General features: G+C 42.8%; 1 protein-coding gene across 2 annotated transcripts in view; it reads left to right on the top strand.

The window, feature by feature from the left end:
• LOC127413173 (5-hydroxytryptamine receptor 4-like) overlaps nucleotides 1–24,379 on the top strand; it is a 189,584-nt gene that overhangs the window by 103,987 nt on the left and 61,218 nt on the right. The window lies entirely within an intron of this gene.

Raw genomic sequence — 24,379 nt, 5'->3', positions numbered from 1 at the left:
TCATTCTTCCTCATGTTCAGATAAAAGGCCTAAAAAATGTTGAGATATAATTTTTTACCTATTTCGCCCAGCGTTATACACCGCCCTCCCCCAAGAACGTAAAGTTATCTAGTTTCATTGTGCATACATTCACTAGTTCTTAGTATTTCCAGTGCCTAAATGATGAATGTTGCATAAATGATTGTTGTTGTTAGTGAAACACGAGGGATGTTTGGTAAAGTGCCTGTACTTTTGATCTGGCAGGCTGCTTCCATTTTCTTGGATGGCGCTTGCTGCTTTTAAATAATTACTGTAATAGCCACAAGAGCATTGAAAAGACAAATAAATACAAGAACTCGAAGAGGAGCTGTTTTCCTAAGGACATCCAGTGCATTGTCATGTTTTTGTCCATCTGAGATTATCTTTTTGGTCCGTAGGACTTTGGTGTACAATTTGTCTAAACTTTGTGAATGGGCATTCAGCTATAATCAATTTTATACTTTGACATCCTATTAAAGATTCTGGCATTTTTTCCATTGGAAGTAAACTCTCCATCGAGAATGATAAAAGGAGAAAACAAGTGGTACTCGAACATGGTTTAGTATCTCAAGCATCTTGTGTGACATTAGCACATTGTAAAGCTACTCACCCTGTAAAGCCACTTAGCAGTTCAATAAAGCGCCAAGCTTAGTTTGCACTTCCTTCCCTTTCATCTCTGGCCCTTTACACTAGAGTGATGCATTAGCTCACAGGGCTGATATTCAAGATGAGCTCTGAGTGTTCAGTTCACCCTCTAGTTTACGTCATTCGGCCCCTGCAGTCACAGAGACCGCCTTCCAATGGCTCACTTGTAAAAAGGAGTCACGGGGGCACTCCAGGAGGGAGACACTGATAATATTTGGCTTGTTATAAAATGTCTACCTCTTTCTTATGTCTGACTATCTGCCTCTTTCTATGTATTTTGGTGCTTCCGAATTATTGAAATTCCTCATACATTCTGGTTAGGGTTTGTTCTAAACACCTAAACCTAAGTATTAAATGTCAGCAACTGATTCGTGTACAGACGCCATTAAGACTTTTTTGTTGATAATCTCAGTCAGGTGTACTATCTTTTTTTTATTTTTTACTTTAAACTTTAAGATACGAAATGTAATGTTTGAAAATCTTCCATTCACTTAAAATGTTTGCCATTCAAAATGTTACTGACAATGATGATGTCATCATAATGGGTGCCTACAGAGTTTACTCTGCATCAGAAAACCCTGCATATCCAGGGATAGTACATTCCAAGGACATGGAGGAAAAATACAAGGGCTTGTTGAGAACATTTTAACTTGTGCTGCAACGCAAACTGACTAAAACTGCATTAATAAAAGTCACATTTGAGCAAACAGTCCCCTCATTGGTCAGAGTTCTGGGAGCTCATAAATCGATATACCAGTTAAAATAATTGACATGTTAAAAATTTGTCACATTTTTGGGAATTGTTTATGTCTTTGTTTGTTGGTCCGTTGGGTCAGATTGAATTTTCACCACAAATGAAACGCTTCAGAGTTCGTTTGCACCTGGACAGGGTAGTCTCAGTCCGATTGTTTTGGTGCAGATCCGAGTGTGATAAATAATAAATAAATCTTTATTTTTCTAGTTATTATTGAGATTTTGGTTGCACAATTAACTGTTTTTGTTATTTTATTTATTTTGGACTCTTGTAGCCTCAGTGTATGAGCCATTTATAGTAAGGAATGACTAAGATTTTTTTTTTGTATCATTCTATAAATTGATTTTGTTTTTTAACTATCGGCCAATTTATCGGTTATCAGCCTTTTTCACCACCTTAGTTATCGGTATTGGCAAAATCCACTATCGGTCGACCTCTAATCTATTTGCATACTAAATTGTGATTGGTGTTTTCTTTCTTGCATCTATTTAGCTATCTACAGTGCGTCCGGAAAGTATTCACAGCGCTTCACTTTTTCCACATTTTGTAATGTTACAGCCTTATTCCATAATGGATTAAATTCATTATTTTCCTCAAAATTCTACAAACAATACCCCATAATGACAACGTGAAAGAAGTTTGTTTGAAATCTTTGCAAATTTATTAAAAAAAAAAAAAAGAAAAAAAAAAAATCACATGTACATAAGTATTCACAGCCTGTGCTCAATACTTTGTTGAAGCACCTTTGGCACCAATTACAGCCTCAAGTCTTTTGAGTATGATGCTACAAGCTTGGCACACCTATTTTTGGGCAGTTTCTCTCATTCTTCTTTGCAGGACCTCTCAAGCTCCATCAGGTTGGATGAGGAGCGTCGGTGCACAGCCATTTTCAGATCTCTCCAGAGATGTTCAATCGGGTTCAAGTCTGGGCTCTGGCTGGGCCACTCAAGGACATTCACAGAGTTGTCCCGGAGCCACTCCTTTGTTATCTTGGCTGTGTGCTTAGGGTCGTTGTCCTGTTGGAAGATGAACCTTCACCCCAGTCTGAGGTCCAGAGCGCTCTGGAGCAGGTTTTCATCAAGGATGTCTCTGTAGTGGGGGGGGGGGTTGTACGTGACGCCATGCAAGAGGCAGACGTGTGAGCAACGAGCTCTGCGCACTTTGCTAAGTTTTTAATTATTTTCATGTTATAATCTGGTAAATTTTGATACACCTAGCTACACATTTGCTCTTTGATGCAAAACATGGCAAAGAAGTAAAAATCATCGGGCTCTGGAGACATTATAAGACACTTACGTGTTCAGGTAAGCCCCGACAGACCTACAGACCGGGGACTCGATTTGGATGGTGCGGTGGGAGAAGGAATCCAGCGTCAGTTGTCCAGCATGTCGGTGATGTTGATGAAGATTCTTGCTGACTTGGAGGATCTCGCTGTAATACGTCGATCGATTACGGCGATGGAAACAAAATTCTCTGAGTTAGCTACAAGAGAGACTGATGTTGAAAAACTAATCGACTTTCTGGAATCTTCGGAGAGGGAATTAACCGCTAATCCGCCAGCGACCAAAGTCGATTTGGAACATCTCCTTGAAAAGCTTGAAGAACTTGAGAATAGAAGCTGCAGGAATAATGTTCGAATTGTTGGAATTCCTGAGCATGAGGAGGGCAGAGATATGGTGAAATTCCTTGAGGAGCTTTTCCCGAGTCTGCTTGACATAACAGGCCACAAGCTGGAAATTGAGCGAGCTCACAGAGTCCCTGCTCAGAGATCTGCTGAGGAAGAAAGGCCCCGATCGATTCTGGCCAAAATTCTGAGATCATCCGATAAAGATCTTGTGTTGCACCAGGCGAGGAGCAAAGGGAAGCTCTCTTGGAAGGACCATAATGTTTTCTTGTTCCCGGACTTTGCGAGTTTGACGAGAGGAACGCGATCGGTTCAAGGAATGCAAGAAACTCTTACATCAGAAAAAGATCTCGTTTGCTCTGATGTTTCCGGCCAAGCTGAGAATAGAAATGAAAAATGGTCGCAAAGTATTTGCATGTCCAAATCAGGCAATGTCTTTTATAGAATCAATGTCTGAGTAAACCATTGGATGTTTCTCATGTGAGTGGGTCGACTCGCTGTTCTTACTCTTGAGGAAGCTGGGCGTCATTTTGGTTTCTTTTTGCTTTTTGCGTTGACTCCGCCGAGCAGCCGGAGCTTGTTTTGTGAATAACACTTTTCCTTAAAGAAACTTTTGCATTGAAGTTCCCGGCCAGTTTGAGAGTGGACACTACGGATGACCGCAAAATATCTACATGCTCACACAAAGGATGTCTTTTATGAAGTTGACGGATTATGTAAGTCATGGTATATACTTTTATACGGCCTCCAAGTGAATTGACTCGACCATCCGGGGAACAGGTATGCCGGTTTTGTTTCTTTTTGTATTGGTTCCGCCTAGTGGCTGGAGCTGGTTCTATTGAATAAAACTCCTTTGGAACAGCTGTGGATTAATCTATTCGTTCTTCGTGCTTATTCCTCCTGCTGGCTGGACTTTGTTTTGAGTTTTTTTTTACGGGACATTGGAATGATTACGTCATCCACTGAACTCATAACAGCTGGTTCACTGAACATTTGTTCGTCTGTCCGAGGAATCTGAACAGTTTTATATCAGCTGGAATTAGTTTTGTGGAAGATCACACCTTTAAAACAATTCTGTGAGTGAATCTACACATTCTTTGTGTTCATTCTTCCTATTTGCTGGGTTTATTTTACAAAGTATTTTCTGAGCAATCCAATGGCAAAGTTGAGCAATCCAATGGCAAAGTTGTCGTGGGGACTCGTGGGCATTCATGGACCTTTTGAGTTTAGAGGGATTGTCGCCGGTTGACGCTGTCGTGCGCAGGTTTAATGCGCACGTTTTTCTTTTTTCTGTTTGTTTTGTTCGGGGGGAAGTTCGGGGTTTGATTGTTTCACTAATGGGGAATGTGGTATGTATAATTTTGTTTTTGACACACAATTTATTTTTTCAACTATATCAATATGTCAGTTGTTAATATGAGTGTACTATCTCTCTCCACATGGAATGTAAATGGGTTGGGGCACCCCATAAAAAGAAGGAAGGTTATTACTTTTCTTAAACGTAAGAAATATGATATAGTGTTTCTTCAAGAAACACATCTCTCCCCACAGGAAGCTGAAAAATTTGGGAAGATATGGGGTGGACATGTTTTTTTTAGTGCTGGCTCAAGTAAGAGCAAGGGAGTCATTATATTGGTAAATAAACATCTACAATTCAAATGTCTCAAACAGATTAAAGATAAATTAGGAAGAGTCATTATAGTTTTAGCTGAAATTCAAGGACAAAGGTTGATTTTGGCTAATATTTACGCACCTAACACTGATGATCAGGGCTTTTTTATAGATCTTGAAGGGATATTGCAAACTGCTGGCACCCCTCATGATATAATATTGGGAGGAGACTTTAATCTTTTGATGGACTCAGTCCTTGAACATAGTGAAGCAAAAATGTGCAAGCCCCCTAGAGCAACACTGACGCTTCACAGGATGTGTAAAAATCTTGGTCTTACAGATATTTGGAGACTTTTGAACCCATCTGGTAGGGGCTATAAATTTTTTTCATCAGTCCATAAGATTTATTCTAGAATAGATTTTTTTTTATATCCAAATCCCTCATTTCATCTGTTGTTGATTGCTCAATTGGAAACATTTTAGTCTCGGATCATGCCCTGGTGAGTTTAGAGGTGATGCCACATATAGAGAAAAAGAAATCATATAGTTGGCGCCTTAATGTATCCCTTCTGCAAAATCTTGATTTCCAACAGATGTTAAAGACTGAAATCAATATTTATATGGAGACCAACTGGTCCTCAGTATCCTCTGTGGGCGTGGCTTGGGAGGCACTTAAGGCGGTTCTTAGGGGTCGGCTCATACAGTATGCCTCATTCATCAAAAAATCCAAAGCACAAAAACTTTGGAAGGAAATATTAAAAGTGCTGAGGCAAAGCTGAAGCGCCGTATGTCAGCTGATGGCCTCAGAGAATTGACCCGATTGAAATACAGATATAATACTATTTTGTCACGGAAAGTGGAGTTTTGGTTATTTAAGGCAAGACAGAGTCGTGTGAGTCGGGTGACAAAGCAGGGAAGCTTTTGGCTAGATATATAAAGCAGAGATAGTCTTTTTTTTACCATTCCCTCAGTGAAATCTGCTGATGGTGAAATTTTTACTTCCGCCATTGATATTAATAATGCTTTTAAAGAATTCTATCTTGATCTCTATAGTTCCACATCTTCGTCTACTGATGAAGATATTAGAAACTTTGTGGAACCATTAGATCTTCCTAAACTGACGACTGAGCAAAAAAACTCTGCATATATATATATATATATATATATATATATATATATATATATATATATATATATATACAGAATTTTTGTTTTTAATTCTTTCCCTCTCCACATCCTCCAATACCAAGTTCAAATATCTTTCCCATAACCTCTTAAGAGCTGTTAATGTCCCATCACCAAGACTCTGAATCAACAAGGAATAATACTCTGAAGCTTCATGCCCCTTTCCAAAGGCTCTGAGCACCATACAGAGGGTGTCTGCAGCTTTGGGGGGCTGTGTCCTGCTACCAAAAATAAAACAAAGTTAATGGCGCAACTGTAAATACCAAGTTCAAATCTCTTTCCCATAACCTCTTAAGAGCTGTTAATGCCCCATCACCAAGACTCTGAATCAACAAGGAATAATACACTGAAGCTTCATGCCCCTTTCCAAAGGCTCTGAGCACCATACAGAGGGTGTCTGCAGCTTTTGGGGGCTGTGGTCTGCCACCAAAAATAAAACAAAGTAAATGGCGCAACTGTAAATACCTGAAAAATTGAGATCTAGAAATCCCAAATTGCTGTGTTAGATTTTCAAATGATCTCAAAGCTCTGTTTTCATAAAGGTCACCAAGTGTAGCAATACCCCTCTTAATCCATTCTTTCCAGCAAAAGGAGGACTTGTTAATACTCAATTTGGGGTTCAGCCATATGCTTGAGAAAACATTTATAGGTAAATATAAAAACTGAACAAACGGGAAACCTTTGTCCATACTGAATGTAAGTGTGAAATAATGCGATGCATTTTTACTTCTCCAGGCAGTTAGATAGAAAGACTTTGCAATGGCGAGATTGGGGCAAGGACCGCTTGTTCAATGTAGTACCAGGGAGGGGCTCTCTCAGGTGGAAGAGACCAATGGGTCAATTGTCTAAGATTAAAAGCATAGTAATAAAAAACAAAAAATTTGGGAGGCATAAACCTCCTTTGTCAATTGGTCTTTGTAACTTACAGAAATGCAACCAAGGTCGTTTACCATTCCAAATAAAGGACTTAGATATTCTATCAAATTGTTTAAAATAAGAAAGAGGAACTTCTAAGGGGAGAGACTATAGTAGATAATTTAATTTTGGGATACAGTTTATTTTGACCTTCCCAGCCATAGACAAATATAGTGAAGCCCACCTATTAACATCGCATGAGAACCTTTTCATTAATGGGTCAAATTTAACTCTAACTAAATCTCTCAAATTTGCTGGAAATAAAATCCCTAAATACTTAATGCCTTGCTTGGGCCATTAAAAGGCACCAAGTTGGAAAGCCATGACAGGGCAATATGCTGTCAGTGCAAGAGCTTCCAATTTAGACTAATTCACCCTGTTTCCTGAAAATTGGAGAAGGAATTAATAATTTTATGGAGGCTAGGCATAGATCTACTAGGGCAGAGACAAATAATATATCATCTGCATAGAGTAGAAGTTTATGCACCACACCTCCTGCTATAACACAAGGAAAATCATCCTCTTTTCTTATTGTGGCTGCTAATGGTTCCAGGGCAAGACAATAAAGGGGAGAGAGGACAGCCTTGCCGGGTTCCCCTACCAAGAGGAAAATTATCTGAAATTAATCCATTAGTTTGCACTGCTGCTAACAGTTGTTTATAAAGTAACTTAATCCACCCAATAAAAGTGTCCTCAAACCCATACATTTCCAAATTCTTAAAAAGTGTCCCATTCCACCCTATCAAACGCCTTCTCGGCGTCAAGTAAGTTGGCAGTGATTGCATTAACATTTATGCATTTGGCAGACGCTTTTATCCAAAGCGACTTACAGTGCACTTATTACAGGGACAATCCCCCTGGAGCAACATGGAGTTAAGTGCCTTGCTCAAGGACACAATGGTGATGGCTGTGGGAATTGAACCAGCAACCTGATTACCAGTTATGTGCTTTAGCCCACTACGCCACCACCACTGGGGTGGTGGTGATTGGGGTCTGATCATTCGCTACTGACCACATAATATTTATAAAATATCTAATATTATCAGAAGACCATGAATAAACCCCACTTGATCTATATGTATAATAGATGTAATTACTCAACTTAGTCAATTATCCAGAATTTTAGACAATATCTTTTACGTCTGACTGGATCAGGGAAATTGGACGATAACTTTACATTTGGGTCCTTGTCTTTTTTTAAGAATAAGGCTGATCAGGGGGCCTGGGTAGCTCAGCGAGTATAGACGCTGAGTACCACACCTGGAGTCACGAGTTCAAATCCAGGGCATGCTGAGTGACTCCAGCTAGGTCTCCTAAGCAACCAAATTGGACCCATTGCTAGGGAGGGTAGAGTCACATGGGGTAACCTCCTCGTGGTCGCTATAATGTGGTTCTCGCTCTTGGTGGGGTGCATGGTGACTGATCAGGGCTTGCATCATGGTTGGCTGTAGTTCACCTTTCTTTAATGACTTTGTGTAAACTTCTAACATAAATGGAATATCTAAAAAATCCTGCAGCAAAACCATCTGGCCCCAGTGCCTTACCTGTTGGCAAGGCTTTAATAACCTCAACAAGCTCCCAAAGTAATATCTGAGTCAAGAAAGTTTTTTTGATCACTCATCAATTTTGGAAGTTCTAATGGCTCTACGAAGTTGCTAATATCCTTAAAAGTAGACGAAGATGTGGAGTTATAAAGATCGAAATAGAATTAAAGGCTTTATTAATATCTGTGGCAGAAGAAATATATTGCCTCCAGAAGACGTCACTGAAGGAACAGTGGAAAAAAACTCTCTGTTTTATGTATCTGGCAAGAGTTTCCCTGCTTTGTCCCCCGACTCAAAATATTTTTGTCTTGCCCTGAATAACCAAAACTCAACCTTCTGTGACAGAATAGTATTGTACCTATATTTTAGCTAGGTCAACTCTCTAAGACCATTGGATGACATTCGGCACTTCAGCTCTGTTTCAGCACTTTTAATAATCTTTTCCAATTCTAAGATTTCTTGTGCTTTTTAATGAATGAGGCATATTGTATGATCCGCCCCTAAGAACTGCCTTATATTCCTACCTTGCCACACCCAACCTGTTTTATTCAGTTGATTCTTTTGAAAAGGTTTTTAATCAAGTGAATCCAAATTTAGTTTTAAGGTTTTTAGGAAAAATGTATCTTAAAACACCTCATTTAACTTATTTAATTATTTTAAATAACTAAACCTGGTTCCCACCATGAATATAGCCATAGAAGCTGGCATGGTGTAAAAAATGAAAGAAACAAACAAACAAAACCTTGCCACACCCACAGAGGATACTGAGGAACAGTTGGTTTCTACATAAACATTGTCTTCTGGCTTTAACATTTGTTGAAATTCAGGGTCTTGTATTAAAGCGCCATCTATATAATTTTCTTTTCTCTATATGCGGCAACATCTCTAAACACACCAAAGCATGATCTGAAACTAAAATGTTCCCAACTGAGCAGTCAGTGGTAGATGGAATAAGTGACTTAGATATATAAAAAAAAATATTCTAGAGTAAATCTTATGAACTGATGAAAAATTGTAGTCCCTCTTAGATGGATTCAGAAATCTCCAAATGTCTGTAAGACCAAGATTTTTACACATCCTCTGAAGTGTCAACATTGCTCTAAAGGGTCTACACACTTCTGCATCACTATGATCAAGGGCTGGATCCATTAAAAGATTGAAGTTTACTTATCAATGTGATGACTCTCCTGGTCTTACTCGAACCAGCACTGCAAAACACATGCCCACCCAATGCCCTACCAAGTTTTTCAGCTTCATGTGAACATGGTTCAGCTACGAAATCAGACATCAGAAGACTACAAAGGACAGTTGGGACTGCTGAGAGGATTATTGGTTGCCCCCTGCCCCCCCTTCAAGAACTATACACTTCCAGAGTGAGGAAAAAGGCTGGAAAAATCACTCTGGACCCCACTCACCCTGCCCACTACTTTTTGAACTGTTGCCTTCTGGCCGACGCTTCAGAGCTCTGAGCACCAGAACCATCAGGCACAGGAACAGTTTTTTTCCTCAGGCTATCCATCTCATGAACAGTTAAATTGCCCCATTGAGCAATAACTATGTGCAATACACAGTTTAGCCTTTCTTATATTTATCCAACACATCCTTCATTCCTCTGAAAAAAAAAAAAACATTTGCACTGTACATAACAGATTTGTATTTACACTGTACATAACAGATTGTATTAGATTTAGCACTACCCATGTGTATGTGTGTATGTATGTATGTGTGTGTTTGTACGTATGTGTATAATTATTTATATTTTTTTATTTTTTATTATTATCTATGTCTTGCTGCTGTTTTTGTATTGTTTTTGTATTGTTGTACACTGGAAGCTCCTGTCACCAAGACAAATTCCTTGTATGTGTAAGCATACTTGGCAATAAAGCTCATTCTGATTCTGATTCTGATTCTGAAAGGTGCATTTCTTGAAGGAACACTATATCATAGTTTTTATGCTTAAGGAAAGATACAACCTTTCATCTTTTTATAAGGTGCCCCAGCCCATTAACATTCCACGTGGAGAGAAACATTTTACCTACCAGCCACAACATTAAAACGACCTGCCTAATATTGTGTAGGTCCCCTTCGTGCCGCCAAAACTGCGCCAACCCGCATCTCAGAATAGCATTCTGAGATACTATTCTTCTCACTACAATTGTACAGAGCGGTTATCTGAGTTACCATAGACTTTGTCGGTTCGAACCAGTCTGGCCATTCTCTGTTGACCTCTTTCATCAACAAGGAATTTCCCTCTGCAGAACTGCCCCTCACTGGATGTTTTTTGTTTTTGGCACCTTTCTGAGTAAATTCTAGAGACTCTTGTGTGTGAAAATCCCAGGAGATCAGCAGTTACAGAAATACTCAAACCAGCCCGTCTGGGCACCAACAATCATCCATGCCATTATCTAATCAGCCAATCATGTGGCAACAGTGCAGTGCATAAAATCGGAAAGATTTGCCTCCATAGATGTGATCGCTCAATGTATTTCTGCAAGGTGCTCCAAGTCAGGATAAGATTTTCGTTGGCACTGCATACATTTTCGAGATACCCAGACCTACTTCACGAAGCTCGCTGCCACCATCAACTGGACCTCTGCCATCCTGATCCTCCGAGGCATCCGACGCTTGAGAACATAAGTGTTATTAATGTCCCCACGGGCTGACAATTTCAAATTTTTCGACATCCTGCCATCCCAGCACAGTTTAACAAACAAAACTATTACAGTTCTAAAAGGATAATTGTAGCAAAGTTTAAGCAGAGCTCGCCTTTAAGCGATGACCTTCGTATAGCATCATGTGACTCCCCCAGCAGTTGGTCTTTAAAAGGACTGCACTCAAAGTTGTTGTGGTCTCGCTTGTTCTGCTATTGTTCGAGGGTTTTAAAAATAAAATATGGTGGCAAGCAACTTTTTATGGTAGTAACTTCACTATCTCAGTTTATTTCTGTCCATCTGTTTTTTTCTATTTTCTATTTATCGTGCCTTGCATTCACAGCTCTGCTGGCATATACTGGTGTGCCCTTGTGTGATTTTCATAAGGAGAGTAATGTTTTCCTGAGTGTGGAGGAATGCCGAAGCTACAGTCGACTAGACTACAGGCAGCACTTATTATAATCATGAATCTTGAGGAAGGGAAACAGCTATTTCACAATTCTGAGTTTTGACAAAGAGGCTGGCCGGGTGTCCTTCAGGTAGTCACTTAGCACAAAGAGCAATAATAGGCATGTCATCTCATATAAGAATGTGTCAAACATGCTGTGCCGTTTTCTTAAAAGCTGCTTTCTCCTTTTATTTTGGCTGTCGGGTTTAGTAGCAGTCTCCTCTCATTTCTCACTAGGGCTGGATAGAAAAAAGGATATCTTTATACAGTTTTTTTAAGCCTTTTTGTCAATTGTTTTAATATATAACTTGATATGTATGTGTCTGAAATGTAATTTTTCTTTTTTCAATAAGAGGATCCATAATTTCAAAGAAAACAGCCAATGTTGCCAAGTACATTCAAAATGTTTCATTTAAACCAAGTTAAAAGAAATCAAGGCATGCTTTCCCACACTTAAGCTTTAAATGTAATTAATTTTTAAAATTATATCTAATTTTCAGTTTATGAATCAATATAAAAATACACGGTAATAAAAAGAATTCACCCATTAAAGAAAATTATGTCATCATTTACTCACCCTCATGATGTTCCAAACCCATATTACTTTTTTCTCCCATGAATCACAATGTTGAGATGTTATGCCGAATGTTAGCCTCAGTCACTGTTTACTTTCATTACATCTTTTATCCATACAATTAAAGTGAATTGTGACAGAGTCTAACATCCTGTCTTACATCTCCTTTTGTGTGTCATGGAAGAAAGTTCCAGACTCTAGTCAAGTCTGGAACAACTTGAAGGGAAGTAAATGATGGCACAATTTTCATTTTTGGGTGAACTACAACTTTAATTCTCTCATAGTTGCGAATCATGAGAAAAGGAATGATCTACAAATACTCAAATTACACTGTGTTTAGAAAACTTAATTACCGAATAAAAAGCACATTAAAATCATTGCAATATTCACAATGTTCCTTAATTTTAGATCACCAGCTAAATCATGAATATTCAACATGACTCATTCCTCATGCAAACCTCACACAACGAGTAGCATGTATTTAAAGTCTCTGATACTGCGTGAATCTCTTCACATGAATCTTTGTCTCTTGTTGATGTAATGCTTAATTTAGTGCTCTCTATTATGCCTCCGCTCATCTGACTCATTCCAATTGAATGCTAATTGTAGGTGCTTGTTAGCTGTGTTATTTGTGCGTCACTAGCAGCCACTTACATATGTTTCAGAACCTTCAGTAATTTCACTTGATAATTGTTGTGTATTTCAGCAAGTGAGAAATTCATTGAAGCCTTCTGGGTCATTAAGATTTGTGAAATATCTATGATAAGTAAAGATGTACTTTATAGTGTCATGAATAGGTTCAGTTAGAGGATGCATTATGCATAAACTATCCCAAAGGTGTGCCAAAGTCATTTAGCTTACATCAAAACAAGCCATGGATGTGTTTTCTAACTGTACACATATTCCATTAAAAATAAGAATGTCATGTCAGCAGGGGAACTGTTGTGGACAAAAAGGTGCACATTATCACCTTTTGAAAAAGGGGAAAGGTGCAATGCAAGCGATACACCCAACCGGCCGCCCAGTCTACCTGCTGTTACCGTGTAACACTCGGGTCGAAACCGGGTCTATGCATGGGTTGTAAAACCTTGCAAAGGTATTGGGTGTAGCCCAACCTGCAGCTCTGCATTTGCCCGCTAGAGAGGCCCCCCTTGCCAGTGCCCAGGAGGACGCAACACCTCTAGTGGAGTGCGCCCAGACTCCCAAGGGGCACGGCAAGTCCTGAGATTGGTATGTGAGAGAAATGGCATCCACAATCCAATGGGCCAGCCTCTGCTTGGAGACAGCTTTCCCCTTCTGCTGTCCTCCAAAACAGGCAAAGAGCTGCTCCGAGCATCTAAAGCTCTGCATGCGGTCCAGATAGATGCGCAGGGCGCGAACTGGACACAGCAAAGACAAGGCCGGGTCTTCCTCCTCTGAAGGGAGCGCTTGCAGGTTCACCACCTGGTCCCGAAAAGGAGTGGTGGGAACTTTGGGCACATAACTGGGCCAGGGTCTCACGATCACGTGAGAGTGTGCCGGCCCAAACTCCAGGCATTCTCTGGTAACAGAGAGCACCTGCAGGTCCCCCACCCTCTTGATGAAAATGAGCGCCACCAGGAGGGCTGTCTTCAGAGACAAAGTGCTGAGCTTGGCCTGCTCCAGGGGCTCAAAGGAGGCTCTCTGTAGGGCAGGTAGGACCACAGAGAGAACCCAAGAGGGAATCAGGTGTGATCTAGGAGGATTCAACCTCCTTGTGCCCTTGAGGAACCTGTTGATCAGGTCACGCTGTTGTGAGGGTCTCCCGTCCAGTGTGTCGTGATAGGCTGCTATGGCAGCCACGTACACTTTCAAGGTAGAGTTAGACAGCTGTCTCCTCAGCCCTTCCTGAAGGAAAGACAGCACAGACCCGACGGTGCATCTCTGTGGGTCTTCCCCACGGGAAGAACACCAGTTCGCGAAGAGACACCACTTCAAGGCATACAGCCGCCTCATAGAGGGGGCTCTGGCCTGAGTGATCGTATTTATCACCACTGGCGGAAGTCCCGCTAGGTCTTCCGTGTCCCGTACTGGAGCCGGACATGGAGATTCCAGAGGTCTGACCATGGGTGCTGGAGCGTGCCCTGCCCCTGAGAAGGTCCTGCCTCAGGGGAATGCACCAGGGAGGTGCTACTGCCAGGAGTATCAGATCAGAGAACCAAGTCCGGTTGGGCCAGTACGGCGCAACGAACAGGACTTGCTGGTCGTCCTCCCCAACTTTGCACAGAGTCTGTGCAATGAGGCTCACTGGAGGAGACGCATACTTGCGCAGACCCCGAGGCCAGCTGTGTGCCAAGACAACTGTGCCAAGGGGGTCCTAGGATAGGGAGTACCAAAGGAGGCAGTGAGAGGACTCTTGGGAGGCGAACGGGTCTACCTGCACCTTCCCAAATCTCTCCAAAACCAGCTGGACTACATGGGGGTGGAGTCCCCACTCCCCATGGAGCGCTACCTGTCGTGAGAGCATGTCCGCTGCATGGTTGAGGATGCCCAGAAGGTGAGTGGCTCGCAGAGACTTCAACGTATGCTGACTCCAAAGGAGGAGGCGGCGGGCGAGTTGCGACATGTGACGCGAGCATACACCGCTTTGGCGGTTTATGTACGCTACGGTCGCTGTGTTGTCGGTCCGGACCAACACGTGCTTGCCCGAAGCCTCCTCAGGGCCAGCAAAACTGCCAGTAGTTGATATGCCAAAGGAGAAGGGGCCCCATCCAGAGCCCCGAGACTGCCTGCCCATTGCACACGGTGCCCCAGCCTGAGTTCGAGGCGTCTGTCATGACCATGACATGCCTTGAGACCTGCTCTAGGGGAACATCTGCCCATAGAAACGCCAGGTCCGACCAAGGGCTGAAAGTCTGACAGCCCTGCAGTGTGATGGTCACACGCCGGGTGCCGTGGCGCCATGCCCACCTCGGGACTCAAGTCTGAAGCCAGTGCTGAAGCAGTCTTATATGCATCAACACGAGGGGGAGAACCGCCGCCGAGGATGCCATTTGTCCCAGGAGCCTCTGAAATTATTTCACTGGCACCACCACCTTCTGACCAAGTCCAACTCCATACCGAGAAAAGAGATGCTCTGCACAGGGGAGAGCCTGCTCTTCTCCCAGTTGACTTGCAGCCCGAGTCGGTCGAGGTGCTGAAGCATGAGGTCCCTGTGTGCACACAATAGGTCTCGTGAGTGAGCTAGGATTAGCCAGTCGTCGAGATAATTGAGAATGTGTATACCCTTCCCCTCAGTAGGGCCAGGGCAGCCTCTGCAACCTTGGTAAAGACGCGAGGGGACAGGGACAAACCGAAGGGGAGTCCTTCAGGTCGATGGCCGCGAACAAATCCCGACGTCGTACTGACGCCTGGATGTGCTTCTGAAATAACATCCTGTAAAGCTTTGTTCAAGGCACGCAGATTAAAGATTGAACGCAACCCTCACCCTCTCTTGGGTATGATAAAATAAGGGCAGTAAAAGCCCTCGTGCAGCTCTGCTATGGGTACAGGCTCTATTGCTCCCTTCACCCAGCGGATGGAGGCACCCTCGCCCCACACCGTAGTGGAGAGGATGCCTGCCACTGAATCTGGGCAGGCGTCTGGTGAACTGGAACACATAGCCAAGGCAAATCGTCCTAATGAGCCACCGCGAGGGGCTGGAGAGCGCTAAACAGGCCTCCAGCCCCGCGTCAGTGGTACCAAAGGGACGACTGGACTTACCATGCCCAGGCAGGGAGGTTTGCGGCAAGGCAGAGCAGGCGCCCCACCTGGAAGACAGCCCAGGGGGGACGTGCTGCTCCGTGCCTGGGGGAGCTCGACATATACCTTAGCTGCTCTGCCGTCGAGGGTAGTCAGGGTGGACGAGCCCGCGAAGCATGTACGGGCAGAAAAAGGTGCCTTCCACGACTTCGTTTGCTCCTCGTGCACTTCCGGGAAGAAAGGCACCGGGGCAGGGCGCAGCCGTGAGTCGTGCTCCGAGCCCAGAAGCCCATTATCCAGCCGCGAATGCTCAGGGCAGGGTGGAGAGTTCCACTTAGCCCGATGTTCGCAGCCGCCCGGGCAAGCACAGCTGCCATCTCAGCGTCCGCCTCATCCTGTGCTCTACCGCCCATGGGCGGGAGCTCAAAAGATTCGTCCGCTTCCGATAGCAGAAGCCCACCTTCCGATGCTGCGACCGAAAGCTCATCCTCGTCGCGAACTGCGAACGACACATTAAATCCACCCTGAAGCGGACCGCCTGTATCGCTCGACAGCTTTTCCAGATAGAACGAGCATGCTGGGGGATGGGAGGTCCGCGGGGCTGAGCCGGCAGAAATGCTCCCATGTCCACATCCAGATCGCTCACGGTGCTCGCCGACCCGGCCGGCTGAGCATAAGCCCAGGGAGGACCAGGTTGGGGAGCAGCCGCGGTGGCTCCTTGCTTCATAAAGAAGGAAGTGAGCCGTGACCGCAACGTTCTAATGGGCATGTTCTCACAATGAGAACAAGTCCCTTCTACGAATGCTGCCTCGGCTTGCTGGGGCCCCAAGCACTCGAGGCAAATTTCATGGCTGTCCGGAGGGGAGAGATAATGGCCACATCCAGTAGTGCAAATGCGTAAGGACATCTTTAAAAAGACGACAAGCGTTTGTGCAAGCTCTTTTAGAAGGAAATATACTCTTTTGAATATACTCTTTTAGCGCCCGCGGACTCAGCCGCCGAAGCACCCAGGGGGGAAACACAACACTTGACTGTGCGAGGGTGTCCGCTGATATGCGCTGTAAAATCCAGCAGCGTAAGCAAAAGGTGAGAGGATGAACACAAGCATGCATTCGGCTCCAAAGAAAAAATCTGAATGAGTGGTGCACGCCATCTCCTTTTATACCCGTATGTCCCGGCGGAGAGTGGCATGCACATTCCACTTGCCAATTCTCATTGGCCTTTTCTATTTTAAGCAAAGGTGATTGGGGCTCTCAAGATCGAACCCCTAGTGTTACTACATCGACACAACGTTGATTGAGTGACAGACAGGGAACATCTAAACATCGTAATTCAACATACATTTACCCAAGAAGCAAAATTGCACTTTCTTAATACATGTTCCTAGTCAAATTGGTTAATGATTCACCAGTGCACGTTATTCCAAAGAAAAAATGTTTGTCTTTGTAATCATTCATTGTAAATCTTTCATGATGTCAGATTTTTGGCTGACATCACCTTGGTGGGAAATAATGTGAACCAAAATGTTTATCGTTTAATTTCCTGTTTTGCTCCGAAATTTTATATTGGTAAATATTGGTTTTGAATGCTGTTTCATGTTAACTTAGTGAATTAGTTGAATTTAGTGAAGGTTATGCTTATAACAAATTTTGCTTCTCAGGTGAATTTATCTAGTTTTTAGGATATTTAAGATCATTTTACTGAAAAACAGGAAAAATTTGCTGAATGTAATGTAGTACATATGAAAACATTGCATTAAACAGACAAAATACCATATGCTGTAACTTCAGTCACAGAATCTCTGACCAAGCACGAATATGGTGTAAGTTTTAAATTGATCTAGGAACTGCTGATGTCACGACTATTTGCACACCTCAGCAGCAGAGAGAGAGATGGAACTCCATAGATAAAATGTCGAGTGGTGCACCTGATCTGCCTCCACACGGGGAATAAAAGATCAACAGGGGAGCTGTCAATGTTTTTCAGCTGTTTTGGCTGCGGTTTTGAAATTTCGTAGACTGTTATGTAATGTGACTGGAACCTCTTTTAACTGTTGCATTCCTGTAAGAATTTATTTGAGGTTTTAATCATTTAAATAAAGATGCACTCTTTAATATATATATATATATATATATATATATATATATATATATATATATATATATATATATATATATATATATATATATTTTTTTTTTTTTTTTTTTTTATGTTTTTTTTTTTTTTTTGGCAAACCAGCATGAATATGTTATCTTCCCCTGCAATATCAGCTTGCAAATTCAACCAGCTCTATCACAAATAACTTTGACCTTTTACTGTCATGCTCTTTATATGACAACAATAAAGAGTGTTCTCCAGGCATGCCCGATTCACCACATTGCTTTACTGCCAGAGATATGTTGTTCCCTGCAAGGACTCGCTTGTTGACTCTGTAGGCATATCACATTGGATTTCTGTCCAGACTACCATCTCTAGAACAATTTCTGACTTATATCACGAGGCAGTGTCTTCGTAACTTTAGAGAGGGTTTATTGCTTGCACATCGGTTTATAAAGTCTACTAAAAATAGCCGCACTTCTCACCACAGCACTTATATTCCTCCTCTGATCAATGAAACGTTACTTGAAAGAGCCAATGAAAGTGGGGTAAGTGTCAAAAGAGCCATGAGCCTGTGATATAGGTGGCTCTTGCTCACAGGCTTAAAGTCATTAGAACTGGGTGTCTGCCCACTCAGGCCAGACGTCTGTTTTTCATTTGACTGGAGGTCAGTTTCTCCAAAGCACATGCTTTGCAGCCAAGCATTGAATTGTATTTTCATGCAGACTTTCACGATGCTATTTTCCCCACGGGGCAAACTTAGGGAATCTTATTTGCATGACTGATAATTCATACATGCTTCAGGAGATGTGCAAAAACGGCAATTTGGTTCTGCATTTAGTAATTCTAATCAAAGATTTGATTTCATGATGCTGTTCAAATTTAAATGCAATGAACACCCTATAGACAATGATTCAGAGATCCTGAAATACACTCTTTGTTCAGAGAATGAGTACTGTCTCTGGTCGTATTGATCATGGGGACTAATTATGGTACAAGTCTGCATTCTGTTCTCCGTTGCAGTTGCTTTCATCCCCTTAGATACCGCTTACACGTGCCATGGTCAAAATTCAATAAGCCAGGTGAACAAGTGCATATAACTGGCTGGATGATAGCCATCTTCAGCTGGGCTGTGGTTGGCAGAGTATGTGAGTGGAGCAACATCAATTTGCACTCCCCACTCAAAGCATTTTGTAATAACTCTGTTCCAATTCCACTTCGGGTTTTCTATTACATGATCTTTGCTCGCTTTCCACTCACTGGTGAGAGAATTTGCCTCTGATGGGCAAATTCACTAGACAGTTGCGCAACTTTTGTGCTTGGTATTTCAGCGCAAAAATAATTCCTCATTAACCCCCTGGTATCTAATTTAAGCTGCCACAATCAGTGTTGAAATAGCGCTGTGTCTTGAGTATTTAAATTAAGTAATTATCATTCCTTTCTGTGCAAACATGCCTCCATTCTATGAACTGTAAGTTAGACTCATTATAGATTGCACTTCATTCACAAAACTCTGTGCTATTTGCCCAACGCAATTAATATCACGCTATTACCACCTGAGGAAAGCAGATGGTAAACTGAATTTTATTATAAAGAGATGTTTATGTACATTTCCTATTAATCATAGCAGTAGTAATTCATTAAATAGTGATCAAGTGATGGATAAGTCTGTTATAACCTGACATATATCCAGATGCATGGTGTAGTCAGGCGCACACCCCGCATGGTAAACAGATGATTCACATATCTGCATCACAGTACAGGAGTGATGCTGTACAGTCCCGATAGAGTGAACCAGATTGCAGTCTGCTGCAAGACTGGAATAGCGTTATTTAAATTGTGTTCAGCACAGATTTTTTTGGGCATATTTGCACCTTTGCCTGATCTGCATAAATCAGTTAAACCAGCGGAGGGATCTAGTGCAGATAAACAGCACATTAACAGGGCACAGTTTATTATTTCTGAATTCCCCCTTAAGTTCACTCTATTGTATACAGTGCGCCCAGTCACTGTCTCATTAGCATGATCTTTTAGTGTGTTTTATATATATATATATATATATATATATATATATATATATATATATATATATATATATATATATATATATATATATTATGAACATTTGGACACAAAATAAGTTAAATAAAACTCATGCTTGCACAATTTCTACAGCTGTGATGGTGATGCATTAGTATGATGTTATACTGATATTGATAAAAATTTGGGATAGACTTCTCATATGGAAAAGGAGAGAGATTTAATATGGATTTTTTTCTTATTGGATTCAGGATTTCCTGAGACATGTCTTTTAAAATTCCACAACGAGTCTTTGTTCATTCCCACACTTGTGTTCACTCTCTCCGTCATTTTAACTCTATTTTTTATCATTGTCTTCCAGCTTGCATTCATTCTAATATCCTAATACTGTAACACTGTGTGGTGAATTCTTGCTGACATATAATTGAATTACCAGTACAGTATATTTTAACATGTGTTATGCTCGCAATGGAGCCGTATCTTGGAGCGAGAGAAAATAAAGACACTCCAGTTTAAAAAAAACAAAATCCCTGCTTCAGGCAAAATCACACAAATCCGCTCCCTGCTCCATTAACACACTGCACCAATCACATTGGCATTAGCTGCAATAGACCATGGCTGACAATCAACCCAAAAATTGGTCTTTCAAAATTTATTTCACAACAGTCTGGATGTAGGTAGGTGTTAAAAGGATGACCCGTTGTTAATCATTCAGCCAGAGACAGAAGTGAATATATAAGTGTCACGGTTCTCTATATCGCCATCACCATCTACGCTGTATTGCACCTGCTATGGCGGTTGATCATCCTACCCACTCTGCCTCTCCAGCTAACTTATCAGAACCTCAACCCAATCATGAACCCATGCAAGTCACCAGGACTCAAATCTCTTGTAGGGAGAAACAGCAGCGCCTTATTAATGGACTGTGTCTGTATTGTGCTGCCCCGGGTCACCATGCTGCTGCCTGTCTGTTAAAAAGACATCGCTCGTTGGTAGGAGAGGGGTTACTGGTGAGCGCGGCACCTTTGGATAAATCCCCTGGACTTCGGACACTTGTTCCAGCTCGACTTCAGCTTGGATCGGCATGTCATACTGTTTCTGCTTTGATTGACTCTGGCGCTGAGAGTAACTTTATGGACCTTGAATTAGCATCCAAATGGCGACTTCCCACGTTTCGGCTGGATGAACCTATAAACGCCCATACCTTGAGCGGAACACCACTGTCTGTCATCACTCATTCCTCTAAGCCGGTCACGTTCATCTCCAGGAATCATATGGAACAGTTGTCTTTCCTCCTTATCCCATTTCCATCAGCTCTGGTAGTGTTGAAGAATCCTTGGTTGGTAAAGCACAACCCACACATCGATTGATCAACCAACATTGTTCTTGCTTGGAGTCCTTATTGTCTGTCACACTGTCTTAACGCTGCTGTTTCCCTTGTCCAGTCTTGTGTTTTGTTACAGGATGAACCAGCGGACATATCCAGAGTGCCATTGACATACCTTGATCTGAGGGCGGTGTTCAGTAGGTCCCGCACCGCAACTCTTCCTCCTCATCGCCCATACGACTGTGCTATCGAATTGCTCCCTGGCACTTCTCCGCCTTGGGGATGGCTATATTCGCTCTCGGCTCCTGAGAGGAAGGTCATGAACAGGTACATCAATGATTCTCTGGCAGCCGGTCTCATTCGCTTTTCCTCCTTGCCGGCAGGGGATGTGTTCTTCTTCATGGAGAAGAAGGATGGCTCGCTTAGACCCTGTATAGATTATCGGGGGCTGAATGACATCATGGTAAAGAATCGTTATCCTTTGCCATTGATGACATCAGCCTTCGAACTCTTGCAGGGGGCATTCGTCTTTATGAAGTTGGACCTAAGCAACAATTATCACCTTGTCCGAATTAGGGAGGGGGATGAGTGGAAGACAGCATTTAACAGCCATAGGGGGCACTTAGAATATTTGGTTATGCCTTTCGGATTGGTCAACACCCCCACCGTCTTCCAGGGGCTTGTGAATAATGTGCTTGATATTCTGATCTTCTCCCAGAATATACAGGACCATGTGCAGCACGTCAGGCGGGTGCTCCAGTGACTGTTAGAGAATCGGCTTTTCAAGGCAGAGAAGTGTGCTTTTCATGTACAGTCCGCTCTGTTTCTGGGGTTCATTGTTTCATCCGAGGGAGTGTGCATGGACCCGAATAAGGTAAAGGCTGTTTCCGATTAGCCAACCCCAGATTATCACAAGGCTTTTCTTGCTAACTTTTATCGGATATTTATTTGAAATCACAGTCAGCTCGTCACACCTTTGACGGATCACACCTCCACTCGCACTGATTTTGTTGGTCCCCGGTAGCCGAGGATGCTTTTTCCAAATTAAAGAAGTGGTTTTCTACCGCACCTATTCTAATTACTCCCAATCCCGCAAATCAGTTCGTGGTAGAGGTGGATGCGTCCTAGGTTGGTTTCGGAGCAGTCCTATCCCAGCACGCCCCCTCGGACAGAAAGATGCATCCGTGTGCCTTTTTTCGCATCATTTAACCCCATCTGAACGGAATTATGATGTCGGCAACCGAGAATTGTTGGCTGTCCGGTTGACCTTGGGCGAGTGGCGTCACTGGTTAGAGGTTCAGGGGTGCCTTTTGTGGTCTGGACAGATCATAAGAACCTAGAGTATATTCGTAGCGTCAATCATCTTAACTCTAGGCAGGCCTACTGGGCATTATTTTTCACACACTTCAATTTCATGTTTTCGTATCGCCCGGGGCCTAAAAACATCAAGCCAGACTCTCTCTCTCAATGTTTTGAAGTCCAGACCTCCACCGTCCCACCTGATACCATTCTATCTTCCAATCGCGCGGTGGGCATGGTATCCTGGGAGGTGGAGGCTACACAACACCGCGTCTCCAGCCGCTTGCCCAGCGGGTCGGTTATTTATTTATCTGTCCAGACGCATGTCTTACAGTGGGGTCACTTGTCTAATGTCACTTGTCATCCTGGGGCAACTCATACACAGACGCTCATTAGACAACGATTCTGCTGGCCATCACTAACGCATATGTCACTTCATTGCAGGGAGGTATGTCACTTCGTTGCAGCTTGCCCCACTTGCGAGACTAACAAAACATCCTGTGAACCCCCAGCCGGGCTCCTCCAACCGCTGCCAGCCCCTTCGAGACCCTGGTCGCATATAGCCATGGATTTTGTAACTGGTCTCCCCTCCCATGGCAACACAGATGTTTTGACTGTAGTGAATTGGTTTCTTGAAGGCAGCTCACTTTATTCCCCTCCCCAAATTACCTTAAGCAAGGGAGACAGCGGTAGTAGTCATTAACCAATCTTCCGTATTCATGGTCTCCCGGTCGATGTGATTTCTGACAGAGGCCCCCAATTTGTGTCATGTTTTTGGGCAGAGTTCTGCCGACAGCTGGGGTCTACAGTGAGTTTGTCCTCAGGGTTCCATCCCCAGACTAATGGACAAGCTGAGCAGGCAAATCAGGAGCTGGAGAAAGCTCTGCATTGTGTGGCCTCCCGTAATCCGTCTTCTTGGAGTGATCATTTAGTCTGGGTCGAGTACGCCTATAACTCCTTGCAGTCGTCGTCTACGGGGTTATCACCCTTCCAGTGCAACCTCGGTTACCAGCCCCCTCTGTTCCCCGCACAAGGACCTGACGTCCAGGTTCCGTCTGTTCACGCCTTTTTGCAGAGGTGCCGATGCACCTGAAAAGCATTGGGGTTGGGGTACTGTCACGGCTCTGGTGAGCCCGCAGGTTTGTTTTGTTTGTTTTGTCATTTTCTCTCCTCATGTTTCGCAGGGGCGCTCAACTGGCATGATCGGTGTTTCCATGGGTACGTTCATTGTTCTCAGGGTGGCGCCAATCATGCCACTGATTAGCTTATCGAGCAACACCTGTTCCAGCCTGATTTCACTCCCAACATATGCCCTCATTTTTCTCTGTTTCGTTGCCAGATTGTTATACTAAGTTGAGTGCTAACCTCGCTCTCCTTGTTTAGCTGGTCCTGTCTTGTCACTCTGTTGGTTCCACACGTTGTTCAGGTTTTGGTTTGCCTTCCAGTCTTCACTGTGTTTAGCCTGGTAATCCACGAAGGAATTCTGGTCCCTTTCACAGCAGAAAGTATTTTGACACTTTAACAGAGAATGATTTAAGACATGTACTGTAAGTAATGCAGAGTTAGAGCTTCTACTGACCCACTAACAAACACTTGCCCTCGCTTCTGCAAATCTCAGAAGGCCTAACCTTTCCAAATTTGTTACAGAAGAATGATATGTGAGCTCCATTCAAACAGCCTTATATAAAGAATCAATAAAGTGTTTCAGGATGTTATCTGGGGTGCCCAGCACAAACATTGTAGTTAGGAATGCCACAGTGTGAGTTTTTAAAGGTTAGATTACCATCTGAGAGAAAAAAAAATCATGGTTAACCAGTTTTACGATTATTTTGCAAATTCTCTTAATATGCAACAGCACTAATGCAAAAAGTCAATATATCATAATTAAACGTGTTAGTAGATTCATTTCTTAGGGATATATGGACACTTAGCACAGCCCTACAATAGG

Source organism: Myxocyprinus asiaticus, chromosome 22 (assembly GCF_019703515.2).
Source record: "Myxocyprinus asiaticus isolate MX2 ecotype Aquarium Trade chromosome 22, UBuf_Myxa_2, whole genome shotgun sequence".
Taxonomy (NCBI): domain Eukaryota; kingdom Metazoa; phylum Chordata; class Actinopteri; order Cypriniformes; family Catostomidae; genus Myxocyprinus; species Myxocyprinus asiaticus.
Note: the sequence above shows the minus strand (reverse complement) of the source record. Positions and strands in the feature narration are given on the sequence as shown.